Genomic DNA, 19,424 nt, shown 5'->3' with positions numbered 1-19,424 from the left:
TATAGATTTTGACCTACTTGTATGTGCTTTTGTATGTATATCATTTTTTGTCTTTTCTCTCATTTTCAATGGTAGTTATGAAACATAAGTATTTTTATTCAATATTTATAAAGAACACACTGAGAGTTACATAAAAGGGTTTCTTTTCTCTTTTTTGTTCTATTTTATCACTGTGGTATTGTAGTGAGACTTTTATATGAATTAAGTAAAGGTTAGCAAATGTATTTTTAATAATATTTTTACTTAGATATTTTTCTCTTCATGTAAAGAAACAATTACACTGAAGCCTTTATGCATAACTTCATAATGTATTGATATTTCTAAATTTTGGATTTTCAGTAAAATTTAAAATATTAAAAATGTCCTTATAAAAAATATTTTGCAACCATTTTAAAATTTACTCTAATGGTAATCAAAGGTACTTTACCCCATTATCACTGCACTAAGTTTTTTTGGCAGGAGTATCTCAATAAGATGCTAATGGAAAATACTAGTACTTTCTCTCTTCTTAAAGCTGACCCACTCTCCAATATGCTGAGCTACAGAGGCAAGAGAAAAAGAGCTACTGTGTAAATTCAAGTAACTTGATTGAAAACAGGATAAACAAACAGTTTTCATATTTTAAAATTCAATAAATGTTAGTGGTACGGACAATTTGAGTAAAATAATCCATGTCTCAAGAGAATTATAAAGCTGTCCATGGAATACGTCTTACAATTTTTATGTAAAATATTTAACATAATATCTGATGAGTTTCTTAAACATCCTCAACTGTCAAAAATCTTACGGAAAGTGATATACTTTCAATGCTTACCTTATTTAACATTACACCTACTGAATCAGCCTCACAATTCTATTAATGTCAAATACTTTCAAATAGATCATAAAAAAATCTAGACACTTTTAAAGATGATACACTTGTAATATTCTCATTTGAAATATATGTAGGAAAATAAAATTCATATTTGCCTCTCTTCTTTATGTATTTACACATTACTTTAGTACTTCCCTAACTTCCTAAAGTAACTAAGCCAGAATATTATAAGGAAGGAGTAAGAAATACAATTTAAATCACCAATGCTTTCAGAGGAGAATGGACACTGCTAAAAGGAATGTTAAGGAATTCTGCATCTTATTAAAAATGTGGACTCTCTTGTTTGCCTGAACGTCTATAGAGCTGTTGCTTAGGCAAATGTGGCACGGGTCCTTCATTTGGTCTTAAGGGACAGAGAACTCATTTGTAGTTACAATCATTTAAGCTCACATGAAGAAAGGATACAAGATTGCAGACCTTCATAAAAACCCTCTACTTTGATCTTCATATTTTAAAATTTAATTTAAGGTTCTTGAATACATATATCTAGCGTCCCTTAAATAATACAGCATTTTCCTAGGACACATCTGTTACCATCTCATCTCATTGTAATTTTACATACACCAATTAGTGGATTTACATATAAGAAAATTATGGTCACATTCTTTAATTATCTTCCTCACAGTTAGATAATAAAATATGAATTATTCAAAATACTAATGAATGACGATACAATAACATATATTTCAGACAATGTCCTGTGCAGAACAGATACAATAGTGAATGAAATAAACATTTCTGCCTGTAGTGCTTACATTCTAATGATGAAAGAATTAAGCAAGATAAATAAATATCATATATGCTAAATGTTGACATTTGTAAAAATAATAGTAAAGCAAGGCAGGAAAACAGGGAATGTTGGAAGTCAGTTAGATTGCATTTTTAGAAAGAGTTGCCCAGAAAGAGTGACATGAGTGAAGTTCTGAAGAATGAGAGGGAGCAGACATTGAACTCTACAGGGGTGGAGGAGATGAGGGAGGAGAACTTCCGGGTATAAGGAACATCAATAGTAAAAGCCCTATAGTGGAAATTCACCTGAAGAATCCGATAGACATACAGCCAGGGGACAGGGAGGCTGAAGCAGAGTCTGGAGAGAGAGAAAAGAGAGGAGAGAAACTTGGCTTTTAAAAAAATAAGATGTGAATCCATTAGAAGGCGTTAAACACAGGGATGATATGCTCAACTGAGTTTAAAGAATTTTTGAAGGTGCTAGCCTAAGAATAGCCTGAAGTGGAGCAAAGGCCAAATTGGGAAGGTTGGCTAGGAGGCTACAGTAGTTACCTATGTAAGAGATGTCCATGGTTTTGCTTACAATGCTATCAACGAAGGTGATAAAAGAGTGCCAGGAACCAACATACATGAGTAATGTCAAAAGAAAATAATTTGTTGACAAGTTTAATATTTACAATGTTAGTTCACATATAAAATAACTTGAGATGCATTTTTCAATTGTGGGATGCAGTTGTTAAAACGTTACAGCTTGAAATCCAGGTTTGCCTCACTGATTATCACTGTCAGCTAATTAATTATCAGTAAGTAGTTTCTGAGAATTTAGTACATGTGAGATATTTTTAGAGGAGATAACTGCATAGCCTAAATAAAATTAACTTAAAAGGCATGTGTTCATGTGTTTTAATTCTAGTGTAAGAGAAAACGTACACATTTAGTAGAATTATGACTCTTTAGAGGTTAGCAAATATAATCACAAATGTAGGAAAAGTTCTAGAATGCTAACAAATTTACTTAAAAATTATAGAGAAAGTATGATGTGCTGATGAGTATAAATCATTTTTGGCTTCATCGATTCCTCTGTAAAATAAGCTGCACCAAAATGACAGAAACTGGATAACTCAAAATCATCTTAAATCTGACTTAAAAAGCAAAACAAAACAAAACAAAACAGAAAAACCCCACAGAACATTAAACTTGATGCAGTTAAAAACTCTATGGAAATCTTCTTAAAGAAAATGACTTTATTTCTATTCCAAAGCTTTACAATCCTTTCAGACTTGTGAGTTCCTTGATCTCATGACTCGTTATCAATGGGGAAAGATATCAATACACCTGTCTAGAGTCAATCTAAAAACACATCAATCCTTGAAAAACAAATGGTCTGCTCCCCTCAACTGCTTGCAGTTACAAGTTCAGAATGTTTTGATGTCCCTGAATCAATTTATGGCTTTATGAACTATGAGAACTCTGAGTTGGTTTTATCAGGGTCTTTATATATCCATCCATCCATCCATCCATCCATCCATCCATCCATCCATCCATCCATCCATCTGTCTTCTTGTGTCAGCTTTAAGCCAGGCACTGATTATGCACCATATTAGCAGTCATAAAAAAATAAATGCATTTATTCTGTAATCTAGAAATCAAATTACATTAAAGTGATCTACATTCTTTATGCTGATTCAAATCCTTCCACACCTTTACAGTCACAAATAGAATTTTAGAAAAAGTATTCCAGAGGCATGTAGTCATCCATATCCCTCGTTGTCCCTTTGGCCAAATAAATACTTAGCATGTTTCATAAAAATTGAGAGAATGACTTTTAAAAATACTTTTCCAATATTAAAATTGTTAAAGATAATATTAACTGACAAACTTTTCAGGAAAATTAGGTACTATATAACAAAACTTGTAAAAAAAAGTCTATGACTTGACTCAAAAAAATTACCTGAAATTACATATGTGTTAATTTGCTAGGGCTGCAATTGCAAAGTACCACAGAGTGTCTTTAAAAACTGAAATGTATTATCACATAGTTTGAAGGGAGAAGTCCGAGATTAAGGTGTCTCAGACTGGTTTCCTTCTCAGTGTTGTGAGGAAAAGATCTGTTCCAGCCCTCTTTCCCTAGCTTAGAGATGACAGTATTCGCCCTGTTTTCACATTCTTACATCATCTTCCCTCTATGCACGTCTTTGTCCATATTCTCCTTTTTATTAAACACCAGTCATATTGGATTAGGACCAATCCGAATGACCTCACTTTAACTTGCCTCCATAAAGAGCTTGGTATTTCCAAGTAAGGTCATATCAGAGGTACTGAGAGTTTAGAACAGCAAGATATGAATTTCAGGACAACACAATTCAACTTATAACAATGTATCAGTAGAGGGGTATATACCCAGGTAATAATAATTTAGCATCTTTTGTAAAGCACACATTTGTAGGTAAAAATGCAAAAAAAACGACAAAAAAACCCCCCAAAAAACTAGACTTAAATAAGCATAAAAGTGATGGTTAAATGCAAAACATTGCTCTCATTTCCTTAAAAAGACAAGTTGATGTGCATGTAAATAGCTTGATAGATATAGCTATGAAATACATAAAATATTTGCTTAAATAAAAAACAAATTGCAAAAGGATTTTACATAGGAGGTATATATAGGTATACATACATATATATATAATGTATATATTGTGTATATGTGCATATATATATATATATATATATACACACACAAAATTGTAATACTCACTATGTACTGACAACAAAAAACGAATACAAGTCACGTTTGACTTCTGCAATTACAAGTGGTGCTCAAAGTGGTTACCATCAGTGTCCAGACACTTCTGATTACGGCGAACTATTGCTTGAGCATGGTGACCAAAGTGTCCACTTATATACATTTTTTTTGGCACCCCCGGTGTGTGTGTGTGTGTGTGTGTGTGTGTGTGTGTGTGTTTGTGTGTGTGTGCGTATGTATAGATGTATATATATAAAAGTGTTAGTATTATTAATCAAAATTGCCTCTGAGATGTAGGAATAAAAATTTATAGTTTCATGGAAACTTTCTACCAATAGCATCAATAGATTTTAAACAAATAACTAAATCATTTGTGTAATATTATGGGGAAGAAAAAAGAATGCCTAGAGGAAGATATCAAATGAAAATTTGACTTCTTTAGTTAATCAGTATGTGAATCTGAGCAAAGCATGCTCTCTCTTCTGTGATTCATTCATATGTCATGCAGCAGTTATAACATTGTCTTTTCAGAAAGTTGTTTAGGAATGAAATTCAGTGGCGCGCACACACACACACACACACAGTTGTGGAGTAGAGCTGTTGGATTAGAACAATGAGCCAAACTGAAATAACAATTAATACTTCTTCACTTTCTGTGGCAGGGCAGGTAAGAGACAAAAGTTAATCGCACCAGCTCCCAGTGTTCTGTTTTTCTATAAATTACGGCATCGAGTAAGACTCAGAGGACATGACGTACAGACAGGTGGAATTGTCTCACTCTTTAGGAGCCCTGAAGAAAAGGCTCCTGTCTTTTTAAGGACTTGGGGACCAGGGAGAGGTATAGAGAGGGAAGGGCTAGGAGTGGAACAGTACTGAGTCTTATGGTACTTATAGGGTTATAGCAGTTTTGAAAATATTTTCAAACCACACATCTATACCTAAATATTTTAATTTAAATTTTATGAAGTTGTGACTTAGGAGAGTTAAATTACTCTGTGCCTACTTTAGGAAGCCATACAATGAGTTAGACATTAGAGCCCTGCACCCCCAAATTTTAATATTTATTGGATAGCTTCACCTTGTTGAAAATGTAAGAATTGTACTTTATTGAAATTGTTACCTTATTTAATTTTTACATAAGGATTAGTTAATATTCATAGAAATTAACTCAAAGTTTATGTACAGACAATGTACTTTTATGTAAGTTGTATGGTCTCTTTAAACTATTTTCTTTAGACGAGTAAATAGAATTCACTAGTTTTCATATGTACAGTAATCTGTTAAATTTTGTACATTCCCCCCATAGATTCAGAATAATCTAGAATAAAATGTCAATAAAATAAGACAAATATGTATGTTGGGAGTGAATTAAGTGAAAAACTAAACTTTACCATCAATAATACATTATAATAAAGACAAAAATAGCAATGAAAATTTGACTTTTTTTGATGTTCAAATTCAATTATAATACCAAAATCAGATATTTTTCATTCTTCTAATTTTCTTTCCATCAAAATTTTCCTGATATTTTCCAATAGGAAAATCTACTCTCTATTTAAAATCATGGTTATCCCACTACGTTTTTTGCATCTTCAAATATAATGAATAAGTGGAATTTATTACAATGCCATAAGGAGATATTTTAAGAAGGTATAGGAAAAATTGACTGTCATTTTAGTAGCTTCAGAGAGTTTAAAAGATTGCATTTTGCTTCTATACTAAAAGCACAATTTTATACAAACGGTAAAGAATCAGAGAAATTTTCCTTGACAATCATACTGAATTGCTTGAAACATTATTTTTTGTTTATGAAAATTAGTTGTACATTATGTATAAAGCATTTCAATCTGTATTTTTCAAATATATATACATATCTTGATGTTGGATCATATCTGTAAAATAAAATTAAAAAGAAAAAAACAGGCAACGTTTTCTGTACTGGGGCATCAGAGTTTACAAACATTCAGCAATTACAGGGAACTAGTCTGTTTACATGCATCATCTTGTGTTTCTATAATAAAAACTTAAACAAGATAGTTCCTTATTTCTACTCGTACTGTAGAACCATCTTGGGAATTGGTGTGATGACTTTGAATAATTTCATTATATAAAACTCATAGTTTAAATAAGATGCCATTGCTGGTGTTACTCCAAGCATCATACAATTTTCTACATCACAGAATCTATTTGGGGGGAGAGGGTTTCTCATGAATAGTAACATATTATGCTTTTATGTGATACCCTTTGTGCTGGATAGACAAGTTCCAAGTTTCAGCAAGGTCACTCACTAACTTTGTGTCTGCCCTTTAGACACTGGAATAATAACAATCATATAATAATAAAACTGGGATAATAATATCCACTCAACTTATATGAGGATTATTCAAAAGTATTTTTCATAGAAGTATTGGAATGCAATGGGCACATAATAAATAATATCTGTAACACATAATAATTTTCACATCCTTCCCAGATATGAAATATGTTTCCTGCCCTTAAAAAAAATCATCTTAACAAGTTAAATGCAGAAATAAGCAGTTATATATGTATTGGATCAAAAGTTTGCTTTTGAATTCATCTAATTGTTCATTAGTGATTATAAAATATATACTACATCTCAATTGTAGAGAAGCTTTTAGATAAGTACTTCATATTTTCATTTGACATAAATATTTATTTATAAATGTGTAAGATATAATGAACACATTTTTACATCAGGCCATTTTTTCACATGTTGGAACCATAGTTTCCATATTTGAATACTTATATTTACTCTCACATATTGTTTTTCTACAACCTGGATAAATACATCATAATTATTTCTAATTTGGGGTCCTGAGACTAAAACAAGGAATTTTTCCCTCATTTAGTTGAGATAGAAATTAATAAAGTACAGACATTTTGGAGAAGTTGGTCTTGCCTTCCTTTTCCAAAATCTATGCACCAAATTCAATTGAGGACTGACACACTATGCAATCCTTATCAAAGTCTACTCCTGAGCAGTGCGAAGAAAAGAGGTTTTCAAGGCGGTGAATTGATCAAAGCAGTTACGTATTTTCCCTGGATTCCAACACAAAGCAACATCAAATAACTTTGCTCTGCCGGTTTGTTTTTCTTGCATACTTTGAACTAGAAATATAATATACTGACAAAGGCTTGTGTCCTCAAGTAAAATTATGAGTCTTTCCTGCAGAATATACTTGAGGAAACTCATGAATAGTTGAAGAAAACATACATGAAAGTATTTTTCTTGCTTCTCTACTTAGTTATATTTTTGTAACCCTGAATTTTTATAGCTTTAGCTAGATGATCAAAAGATCTCTGGTCTATCTGTGCGGATTGACTATAATTTATATGTTTAATCAGAGAATGTGAGTTTTACATGCAATAAACTTAAATGTTATTTAGTTATATAGTCTATTACAGAGATAGGCTCAACAATAAAGGGCATGTAGATTTAAAAACACATTGGAAATATCCCAGAGATCATCTGAATTTGTCTCTTAACTGTTTATATGTGTAGACATATCTTTTTTAGGATTTTATTTTTCTATGTGCAAGTATTAGTATCATCAACTATCTGATTTAAGAAATGTCATAATTATGACAGGTTACTATGAAATTATTTGTATTAACTTGTGATCATTAAAATGGTTATATTACTATTTATATTATTTAATTCATTCCAGTATTTTCAGTATTAATATTATTGTTATTTATAATATGGTAAGTAGACATTTTTATGAGAGACAATAATTTTACTTTTCTAACAATTATTTGGAAAGTATTAAAAAGACTCATTGCATTCAATATCACTATTTTTCATACCAATTTAAAATACTAGGATAACAATAATAAGCAATTAAATTTGTTTCTTTACTTAATCACTCTTTTTTAAATAGCCTGAATCTCCATTTTCTTATACTCATGGGAATGGCTTGGGAAGGCAGATGGTTGGTTGAGTTCTAGGCAACACGTTGTTGGGGATGATAAAGACAGGTTTCTGTACATTTCCTAGCTTAATTTTCAGCTGCAGTCACTTATTAAGGTATTAGTGTAATGACAATAGAAAGACCAAAAAGAATATATAGGAGAGAACATTGATATGGGTGTGTCAGGAGCTTGTCCTCAAGTATGGAGTTGTGGCAAGCATGGTTTTTTACTAGAACATATGGTCATCCATCTTGTTCTCCTAAAAATACTCCTTGAAATTCATTTACAGCCTTTCTAAGAAAAATTCAAAATATCTCATGAACATATAATATTATCATGTGCGTACCATCTTTTCATAGAAACATGAGCTGTCATTGAGCATAGTAAATCTGATGATGACTAGATTAAATAAAATGATTAGGATGTCTCAGGAAGTTGGTATATGTTAAAAACATGAATTAATTTTCAAGCTGATAATCTATATCATTAAGTAATCCTGACTAAGGTTCTGTACTCAGAGGAAAATCACAGCTCTCATAAACTTTGTTATGAGAATGTATTGAATGTCCATGTATTTTTCATTTATAGAAAATTTATATTTTGTATGTAAAAATCTTCATCTGTGTCTCTGAGTGATTTACAAATGCTTGAGAACAACTGACCAATAAAATGTTTGTCTGATTATTGCAGTGACATACGTTTCAGTTCTTTTCCAAACAACAGACAGCATTAAAATTTTTAACTTTTCTTAATTTATCGTTTCTGACAGACTATAAAATGCAGGTAAAGAAAAATAATTGATAGATCCATTTAACCATTCCTTCTTTACTCATTCTACAACGAAATAGTTGTTTTAAGTGCCTGGAGTACAACAATGAACAGAACAGAACAGAATTCATCCCAATTTAGAACTTACATTCTAGAATGAGCAAACAGACAATGAAAAAGAAAGGAAGTAATTATACACTAAGTACATGGTGATAAAAGCTTTGGAGGCAAAGGGTTTGAAGACAGCCTCAAAAGGGTGGTAGAAGTTTTCACTTTTTTTCCAATGAACACTGAAAGCAGGATATTTGAGGAGAGAACTAAAGAAGTCAGGGAGTCATCCATGGAGCTGGCCAGAGTAGAAACATTACAGGGAGATAAAAGCGGACTGTCTCAGGCCAAAAGCTGTAAAAGAATAATGAACTCAGTGCGTCGGGAGTAGAGTGAACTTAGGCAATGTGGGTAGGAGACAAATTCTGTTGGGCTCGATTGGCATTGTAAAGACAATGGGTTTTATTTGAAAAAAGGTGTGAAGGCTGTGGAGAGTTTTAAGCGGTTAAGTAACAAGATCTTGATATATTTTTAAAGTACATATAATTGTCTGCTGTACTGTAAACAGACTGATCATAGGCATGGCAGAGTCAGTAGCAGGAAGTGCAGTTAGGTCTTGTAAAATTTGATGATGGTGACTTAGAGTGTGAAATAGGTGGATTATGGCTGTGTTTGCAGGATTTGGTGTGCATTAGATGTGGATATGTTTGAGAAAAATTGAAGTCAAGAATAACTCCAAGATTTGGGGGCTATGCAATTCAAAAATAGAAGGCTGGTTGATTTAGAAATTTTGAAAGAAGAGAAATCAGCAGTTTGGTTTTTGACATGTTAATTTGGGATGTCTATTATATTTTGCAAATGGAGTGTCAAGCCTACATTTGGGATTCAACCTAAAGTTTAGGAGAGAGTACAGGCTGGGATATAATTTACTTTTCATCAATGCATAGATGATATTTAAAGCATGTGGCTATCTGAGATCACTTGGACAGTTAGTGGAACTACAAAAAAAGGGAAGGAGAGATATCGAGATCCATGGAACATAACAAAAAGGATTTTATGAACTTGACCTCAAAACCAAGGGAAATAAAAGCTAAAATAAATGAATGATACTAAATCAAACTAAAAGGCTTCTGCACACCAAAAGAAACCATCAAAAAATAAAGAGGCAACCAACCAAATGGGAGAAGATTTTTACAAAGAATACTTCTGTTAAGGGTCTAATATTGAAAATATACAAGGACCTCATACAATTCAAAAACAACAACAACAAAACAAAACAAAACTAACAATCCAATTAACAAATGGGCAGAGGATTTGAACAGACATTTCTTCAAATAATACATACAAATGGCCAACAGACATATGAAAAGCTGTTCAACATCACTATTCATCAGAGAAATGCAAATAAAAACCACAATGAGACATCACTCACACCAGTCAGAATGGCTATCATCAACAAGACAAATAGTACCAAGCCTTGGAGAGGCTGTGGAGAAAAAGGAACCCTCATACGCCATTGGTAGGAATGCAGATTGGTGCAGCCTCTATGGAAGGCAGTGTGGAGGTTACTCAAAAAATTAAAAATAGAATTACTGTATGATCCATCAATCCCTCTCTTCAGTATATACCCAAAAAAATCTGAAAACATTTATCTTTAAAGATATATGTGCTCTGATGTTCACTGGAGCTTTATTCACTGTGGCCAAGACACAGAAACAACCAAAGTGTCCTTCGATAGATGATTGGATAAAGATGTAGTATATATGCACAATGGAATACTGCCATAAGAATGGTATACCACCATTCTTACGGTAGTATTACTACCAATGGAATAATGCCATAAGAAAAGATGAAATGCTGTCATTTGTGACAACATAGATGGATCTTGAGATTAGTATGCTTAGAAAACAAGTCAGACAGAAAAAGTCAAGAACCATATGATTTTACTGATATGTGAGATGTAAAACTGAAAACAACAAAAGAACAAGACAAACAAGTGAAGAAACAAAAACTCATAGACACAGACAATAATTTAGTGGTTACCAGGTGGTAAGGGGGGAGGGGTGGTAGATGAGAATAAAAGGGATCAAATGTATGCTGATGGAAGGAGAACTGACTCTGGGCGGTGAACATACAACATGCTATATAGATGATGTATTACAGAATTGTACATTTCAAACCTATGTAACTTTAGTAGCCACTGTCACCCCAATAAACTTTAATTAAAAAAAAAAAGAATATATCGAATTTAAGAGATCAGGGAGATGATAATAACCAGCCATGGAGACTGAGAAGAATTACTAGGGAGCTGGTAGGAGAATCAGAATTAATCTGGGTTACTGAGCCACATTTTACATTAATGGAAAGATTAAATCCCCTGAACAACCATTTATTTCCACATAAAAGTAACTTAAAATATAGTCTGAGAGAATACTGTGAAATCCAGTGTTCCCATGAAAATAGCTGTTTAATACTTCATTTTATCAAACTGCACATACAAGTCTCTCTCCTTAAATTTTCTTCCCCTTGTTTCCCCCAATTCTTATTACTTTTTGTCTTATCCATGAGGTCTTCAGTGATTTCCCCATCTGATACAAAACTCCCACAGACTCTAATTCTTGTTGCTAATCTTTTTTTCACACAGAATTTATAATTTCATATATAAGAGTTTCATTGACTTATTTTATTGAATAGAATATAAACTCTATAATGTCAGAATTTTTTGTGAATTGTTTTTACTGTTCTATCATCAACCTCAGTACAATTGCAAGCACATAGTAGAAATCATATGAATATTTGTTAAATGATTGAACTCTCAATTATACTCGTAAATACATAAATGAACAGACATTCCAAATATTTGGAAATCATATAAAGTGATTATCCTGGCAAAGATCTAAAATATGGCACTTACCTTTTCATTAACATTTTTAAATATAGTCAATAAACAACATAATTTAAATAAACAGCAAAGCTTTGTTTATATCTTACACAGTAGATTGCATTTGAGATGTAACAACATGGCCACGATGTGCATCCTCCTTTATTTTATTTTAACCTGTGCTTTCACTGAATCTACATAGTAAATAGATATTTCTAGCCATGATAATCTTTTTCCATGGTTTTATAGAGTCTCAGCCTTTTTTCACTCTTTCTCCTTTCAGACTCATTTGTCTCCTTTGAAACATCACACTTTGCTTGTTTACCTTACAATGTAAACAGTTCCATTCGTTACAAATATCTTCATTATACCAATTAATCCAAATCCCAATCTTTCTATTTATCTTTGAAAACTTAATATTTGCCCCAATAGTTATCCTGACACATCCATTTTTTTTTCATAAAGTATTTTAAAAATCTTGAAGCTTGCTTTAAACATAAAACCTTTGCAGCTTACCCCTTGTGGTAATGAAACGACATGTAAACCCTAGAGGAATGACTGTAGACACACATAAAATAGAAGAGTCACTTACTTTTTGCGTAGGGATATGACTTTCAGTCTTTATCATACTGTAACTTTTCTTTCTAAAAAAAAAAGAAACAAACAAACAAAAAAGCTGTCAATATTCCTTTTTCAGAAGGTTTATTAGAATGGAAATCACATATTTAAGGGCTAACACTGCAAACACCTGTACTATAAAATTAGACAGTAGCTAGAACCATAGTGATTCTACATTTTGAACTACTGGTCTTTCAGTAAAACTGAAAACTTCTGTTTGTATAAAAGTTTGTGTAATGACAATGACTACATTAACATTGCTAATGGTTATAAAACTGTTGCTTTGTGCGAGAAGTGTTCTAAGCATTTTACACATACTAGGTTTTATTACATGCTTTTTAAACCAAACTAATAATATCAAACAAATGAGAAACCTGAAACTTAAAAGGATTGAATAGATGACAGAGTATTGTCCAGCTCATATATAACAGAGCCAGAAATTGAAACTAAGTTTTTCTGCTGATCATAATCTTTATATATCGTTGGTTGTCTGATATAAAGACTCAACCATTAAGAAAAGAAAAATACGGGGAGATGAGCACCACAAATCTAAAAATAATACTGTACCTAGAAAATAAAATGGAAGTCTGGAAATGTCCAGGATTGTAACATTTACCTTATTCTCACTATAGTAATGGTTTTACTAATTCCTCAGTGCCAAGGATTGAATTAATACTAGAATCAAAGAATGCATTATTGAAAGACACATATTTGCAAAACACGTATTAGTTCATTTTATGGACTTAGTCACAATTTGCTTTTATAAACACCTGAGTCAAAGCAAATTTCTTCAGCATTTTAATCATGAGCTAATAATTATAGTCAAGATTGTACAGGTTAGAAAATAAACTGCTTTCAGAGCATTGTCCGGGAGAGAACTAATCATAAATTTGCTATGTCACATTAAATTATTTAGATTAAACAAAAATAGAACATCAGGCAAATCAAAAGCTGTCAATTCACACTAAAACCAAGTATTAGTTGAAGGGTGATAAGTTAGAATATAAAGGTATAGAGATATTATATAGGTTAATATTAAATGTTATATACATTTTTTTTTTTTTTTTTTGAAGACAAAGCCATATTACTAATATGGATCATTTTTCTAAGTTTTGTGATTTTTGCCCATTGGGCTAGTTTAGTGGTAATAGCTGGGGGTGATTTTACCCCCAGGAGAAGGAGGGGGGATTTGGTGGGTGGATGCTACTCATATCTAATAAGTACAGGACAAGCATTCTGCTAAACAGTTTACAAGGTACAGATCAACCTCCCACACAAAGAACTATCTGGCCAAAAATTCTAGTAGTCCTGAAGTTAAGAAATGCTGATCTAGTTGGAGAAACATTTTCTTGATATATGAATCATCCAAGATTAATGAACATTGTAAAAATATACTTATTTAATGTGAAATAATACAATCCTGGTGTCTCTTACAGAGAGCATTTTCATTTCAATAACCAGAACACAGTGATGAAAAGTGTAGATGTCTCACATGCTATGCTTAAATATATATAAAAATGTATAGTCAAGATAAAATTATTTTATTATGTAGGCAAGAAAATAATCCAGGGCTGAATAACATACGATTTTTGAAATTAACTTAAAAAAATTGACATAACACTAAAACAATCCAATAAAAAGAACGGGTGACATAAAGTGTGAACATTATAATTTTGATGTATTAATTTCCACACATTTTTAACATCTGTGCTCTTAGAAAGCTTATATCATAATGAATTTAAACTTTTGCACATGCTTTTAGTATGCTAGATAGTTTTTTTGTTTTTTTTTCTCTCATAAAGTGTTCATCTATTTTAAAGCCTGGCCAGACAATTTCAGTCCTTTGTTGCCACTATCAGAAAGTATAATATCAGAAAATTAACATTAGTATACCAATGCATATGGCAATTAAACTTTTATTAAGAAATAACAAGTATTAACACATACTGCTCTATATGCTGTCTTCTATAATAACAATATTCATTAACTACAGGACTGGAGAACCTTCAGATATCATTATAACAAAACAAGTAAAACCTGACTTTTCCCATGTTATGAACATTCATCCTCAGAAACTGTAATGGGCACACAAATAACGATTATTTTGAGAAATGTGCAATGAGCCATCTATCTAATTCTGAAGTATGCAGAGCTCAGTGGGTCATTACATTGAAAAAGTCAAGGTGGACTCAGCAGGAAGCTTGCAGCCCTCCAATCTTGCCCAACTAGAGATGACTTGCTTTTTATTTGTTGAGATATTAATTCATTTGAAGACAGAGTGTGGCAACTCTAAGAGCTGGAAAATCATTATTATTGAACATTTTATAAATGCAGGGAATGGACCCAAACGATTAAGAATTTTGTCCATGATTATGTGCCGAGGTGGCTCTGGCATCAGAACTCAGGGCTTCTGACTCTCATTCCTTTACTTCTCCTTTACAATTCATTTTGATCTATTATTAACACAAGTGATTTTATCATTGTGAATCTTTAAAAACTGAATGCAAAGCAAATATTACTAATTTATTTATTGATTTCTAACTTTAGGGAGGGTCTTGTTCTGGATACAAAGACATAAATTGTTTCCTCACTGCTTATATAATGCATAAATCTTTCATGAGAGATAAGGCTAGAGCACAATTAATTTAATGCAAAAGAAAGAATCTAAAAATATCATGAAGTAAATGAAAACACTATATTCCACGAGGATATAGTATGAAGGTAGACAATATCAGCATTACTTAATTAGAGTTAAAGAAAGAGGTAATATTTGAACCAAATTTTGAAAGATGTTATTATTTGGTAATAATGGGAGAAAAATGTGCCTCTTTACAAAAAACAAAACTACTAAATGGATTTAAAATATAGGGAGTAGATAAATACTGCTGAAAACATGTATTACTTTGAAAAGTTTGGAAATACAAGAAACAGGGAAAGCCATTTTTGTTGAGTATGAGTACTGAAAATCATAAATATATTAGAACACCTGTATCAGATTCATTGAAAATCCACATATTATGGGACATAGTCACCTAGGACAGCATTCTCATGAAATTTAGGATACAGGACATGTAGATGACTGAACCACGTTATGTCATCTATCTTAGAAGTTTCCGAAAGATATATTAGATGCTTAATGATGAAATAACCTCCATTAGGCAGGACTGACTTTCTGCTATGGAAGTTTTCATACCGTGTTTCCCTAAAAATAAGACCTAACTGGAAAATAAGCCCTAGCATGATTTTTCAGTATGACATCTCCTGAACATAAGCCGTAATGCATCTTTTGGAGCAAACCCTAATATAAGACTCAGTCTTATTTTCGGGGAAACATGGTAGATAAACAGAGTAGACTAAACCAGGGAAGCTGTGGTTAAACTTAATATTAAAGAGTGTGCTCTAAATAATCAACACACACACACACACACACACATTTTACAAATCTCACTTTTCTAAATACAAGATTATATGACTTAAACTACGTTGGCAGATGAGTCAACATTCAGCATTCTTTCATTTAATTCATCAGTCGATGTTTGTTGTCTTGGCCATCCCAGAACCTATCACCTCCTTCTGTTTGTCACAGTCTCTATATCTGCACTCAGAGGCACAATGAAATTTGGAAACGATTTAGACCCTCATTCCCTTGCCCTCTAAAAGGTAAAAGGTAATCAAAGCTAAGAAATTAGAATCTTTCTGTTGCACTTTCTAAATTGTTATGGAAAAGAGGTGTCCCTCTATTTCTGTTTGCAAAGTAGTCAAATGAGTGATAGTGTCTGCACAATGAGAAGAAAATTGGTGAAGATGAATGAAGCCACCCATAAAGTGAAAAGAAAAAAATTAGAGATGAAGAGAGTTTCCTAAGTAATATCGGATTCCAGGCATCTCTGTCCTTGAAGCTTTGGTTTCAGCTGTTTTTTGGATTCTATGAGATACTCAGTACACAGTTTATAAATCCCCTTTTTGGATTAAGCTTTACAAGGGTTGCTTTTTCATTTTGTCATGATTTGCTCCATTAACTCAAATATAATGTGTTTTTTTACTTATCACAGTTATGTGAGTCTCCCTTACAGCCACATGAAAATTCTTTACGTAGAAAAATCTGAAGCCAGCAAAGAAGGGTAAATCACTGTGAGGAGAAAAGCCCTTCATCGTTTTTCTGTTATTTTTAAGTTCCATGTGTGTACATGTGTTTTGTAAAGGCATATAATTACACAGCTAAATTATGTACTCACAGAATCAAAGAATATTAAAAATCAAAGGCAACATATGGGAGCATTTAGTCTAGGTCCATAGTTTTAACTGAATAATAAAATATTTAAACACGATTTCCTAGTTTACATCTGAATAACAGAGAAAAGGGGCAGAATGAAATAATATCCAAACCATAGTAACTTCTGCAGAGGTGAATTAATTGGAAAATTAATAACTTTTGGATTAAGAAGAAATGAGGTATAAATGGTACCCTGTAGATGTAAAAACATATTGAAAAAGAATATTCATTGGTCTACATTATATGCTTACTTGACAGGTATAACTGATTTCTTACCATCACAAGTATTCAAAATTTATCTTCTATTTTCATTCCAGATTTTCTACAAATATGATGCAGTATCTTACTCCTTAATCTTTAGACTCCAAAAAAGATGGATTTTAGTAAGCTACATTGCAAATTACTAGCCCCTGGAGAAAGTTTTATATATTGATGATTGGAGTTTTGACATTTCCCCCCAAGTGAAAATTCATCATTTCTTTAAAACGGCTTTTCTTAATATGAATATATCTTGGCCTATAACATTTACAAACAAAAATGATGTATTCTTCAACATCTTCATAATCATGGACTGCTTTCAAAAACAAAATAAATACATATGTTTTACACTGAAAACTGGAAATATGCATTTTTAAATCCCTGGAATATGAGGCCAAGTGGATTTAATGTACAATGAAAATAAAATAAAAAAAGAAAAAGAAAAGAAAAAAACAGTGAAGATTTTCAATATATTTTAAATGGAGGTGCTGATAATTCTCCCATCCTCCCCATAATGTCTACAATAGTCTTTTTTTTTTTTTTTTTTGGTTTTATGTTCTGAAAACATATTAAACTGGGTAATAAGCTGTATTGCTATTTCTATACATATAGAAAATCTAAAGCTTCTAAAGTAGCTTAATTTTAAGAGTTGGCCATCAGCAGTGATATTTCTCTTCATTAATCATTCATTTATTGATTTTCACAGCTATTGTATGTCTAGCAATATGCTAAGCCCCAGAGATAGAGTAATAAAGAGGGAAAATATGTTCACTTTTTTATTATGTATAAAAGCTACCATGACAAAGGGACGTACTGTGTTTCTCCAAAAATAAAACCTAGCCAGACAATCAGCTCTAATGCGTCTTTTGGAGCAAACATTAATATAAGACCAGGTCTTATATGACACTATAAGACCCGGTCTCTTATAATATTATAATATAACATTATATAAGACCGGGTCTTATAGTAAAATAAGACCGGTCTTATATTAATTTTTCCTCCAAAAGACGCATTAGAGCTGATTGTCCAGCTAGGTCTTATTTTCAGGGAAACACGGTATATTATCCAGTGAAAGAGTATCGGAGGGGGAATCATTAGAAGATTGAGGAGGTGCACAAATATTGGTTCTGGCAGGAAGCACCATGTTAGAAGATGAAGAGATAAGAGATAATTTGGTATGTCTGAAAAACTGGAAGAAGCACAACCTAACAGCACTTGAGAAAGAAAGGGAAGATCTGGAAAAAAAAAAAGACTCAGTGTGCACCATTGTCAAGAACCACAATCTGAAAGGTTTGTAAACAACAATAAGGAGAATACATAGTCTTACCTAGTGTTGTGACATGATTAGGTACGTGTTCTGAGGAAATAAGCAAGGTTGTTTTTTGAATTAATAGTCACAATCCATATACCAGCTCCCTTGTTTCTAATAAACTATTAGTTTCTGTCAGTGTTCATAATTTTGGATTATGCCCAGTAAATTTTGCATACTATGTTTTGAGTCTATCAGTTTTGTCTAACTGTAGTGGATATATATATATATATTTTTTTGGTATTGATTTATTTTTATGTGAGTAGGCAATCTGGCTGCAATCTGTGATAGTATCAGTGGTTCCAGTATCAGTGGCGTTTTTACAGATTCACAGTGCTTTTCATATCTGCCCTGTGTATGCATCATGCCAGACTGGGACCAGTGCTGGCGCATCTGTTAGTTGGGTTTCCAAAGTCTGGGTTGCCAGTTAGGCTCAGATCCACACATGCATGTGCTCAGCACAGGGGATCCTCAATAACTTTAAGGGGCTTCTAACCCACAACACCTCTTCTCCAAGCCCTCCCCCATACTTTTGAGCTTCATGAGCTTCTGTTTTTCTTTTTTCGACCCTCTGTCTAGAAAGCACTGTTTTTGGTTATCCCATTCTTCCATGCAATTCCACAACTGTGCCCACTTCCAAGATCAAGCAATGGAAGGACAGACAGAAACAAAACAAAAAATCCATGGGTTGGTCACTCCATTTTGAACCTTCAGCTTTGCAGAGCATAGAGGGAGCATCCCCTCCATTAGAAGTTTGGCTTATGAGGGTCCTCATTATTCATCCTGCCGCCACTGCCATTGAATGATTAGGCAGTAGAGCATGGTGGAAGAGAGAAAAGAAAAAGAAGAAAGGAAAGGATGTGATTTTCACACTACTTTTGAGCTTTATTTATTCCTTTTCCTGAACTACAAAAGAGAGTACTATGCTGGAGCCCTCACTATGTGTGCCATAATTTCAGGTTGAGAATATCAGAGGAGGCAAAATCATAA

Source organism: Rhinolophus sinicus, linkage group LG07, assembly GCF_036562045.2.
Source record: "Rhinolophus sinicus isolate RSC01 linkage group LG07, ASM3656204v1, whole genome shotgun sequence".
NCBI classification, from domain to species: Eukaryota; Metazoa; Chordata; class Mammalia; order Chiroptera; family Rhinolophidae; genus Rhinolophus; species Rhinolophus sinicus.
This window is presented reverse-complemented; position numbering follows the sequence as displayed.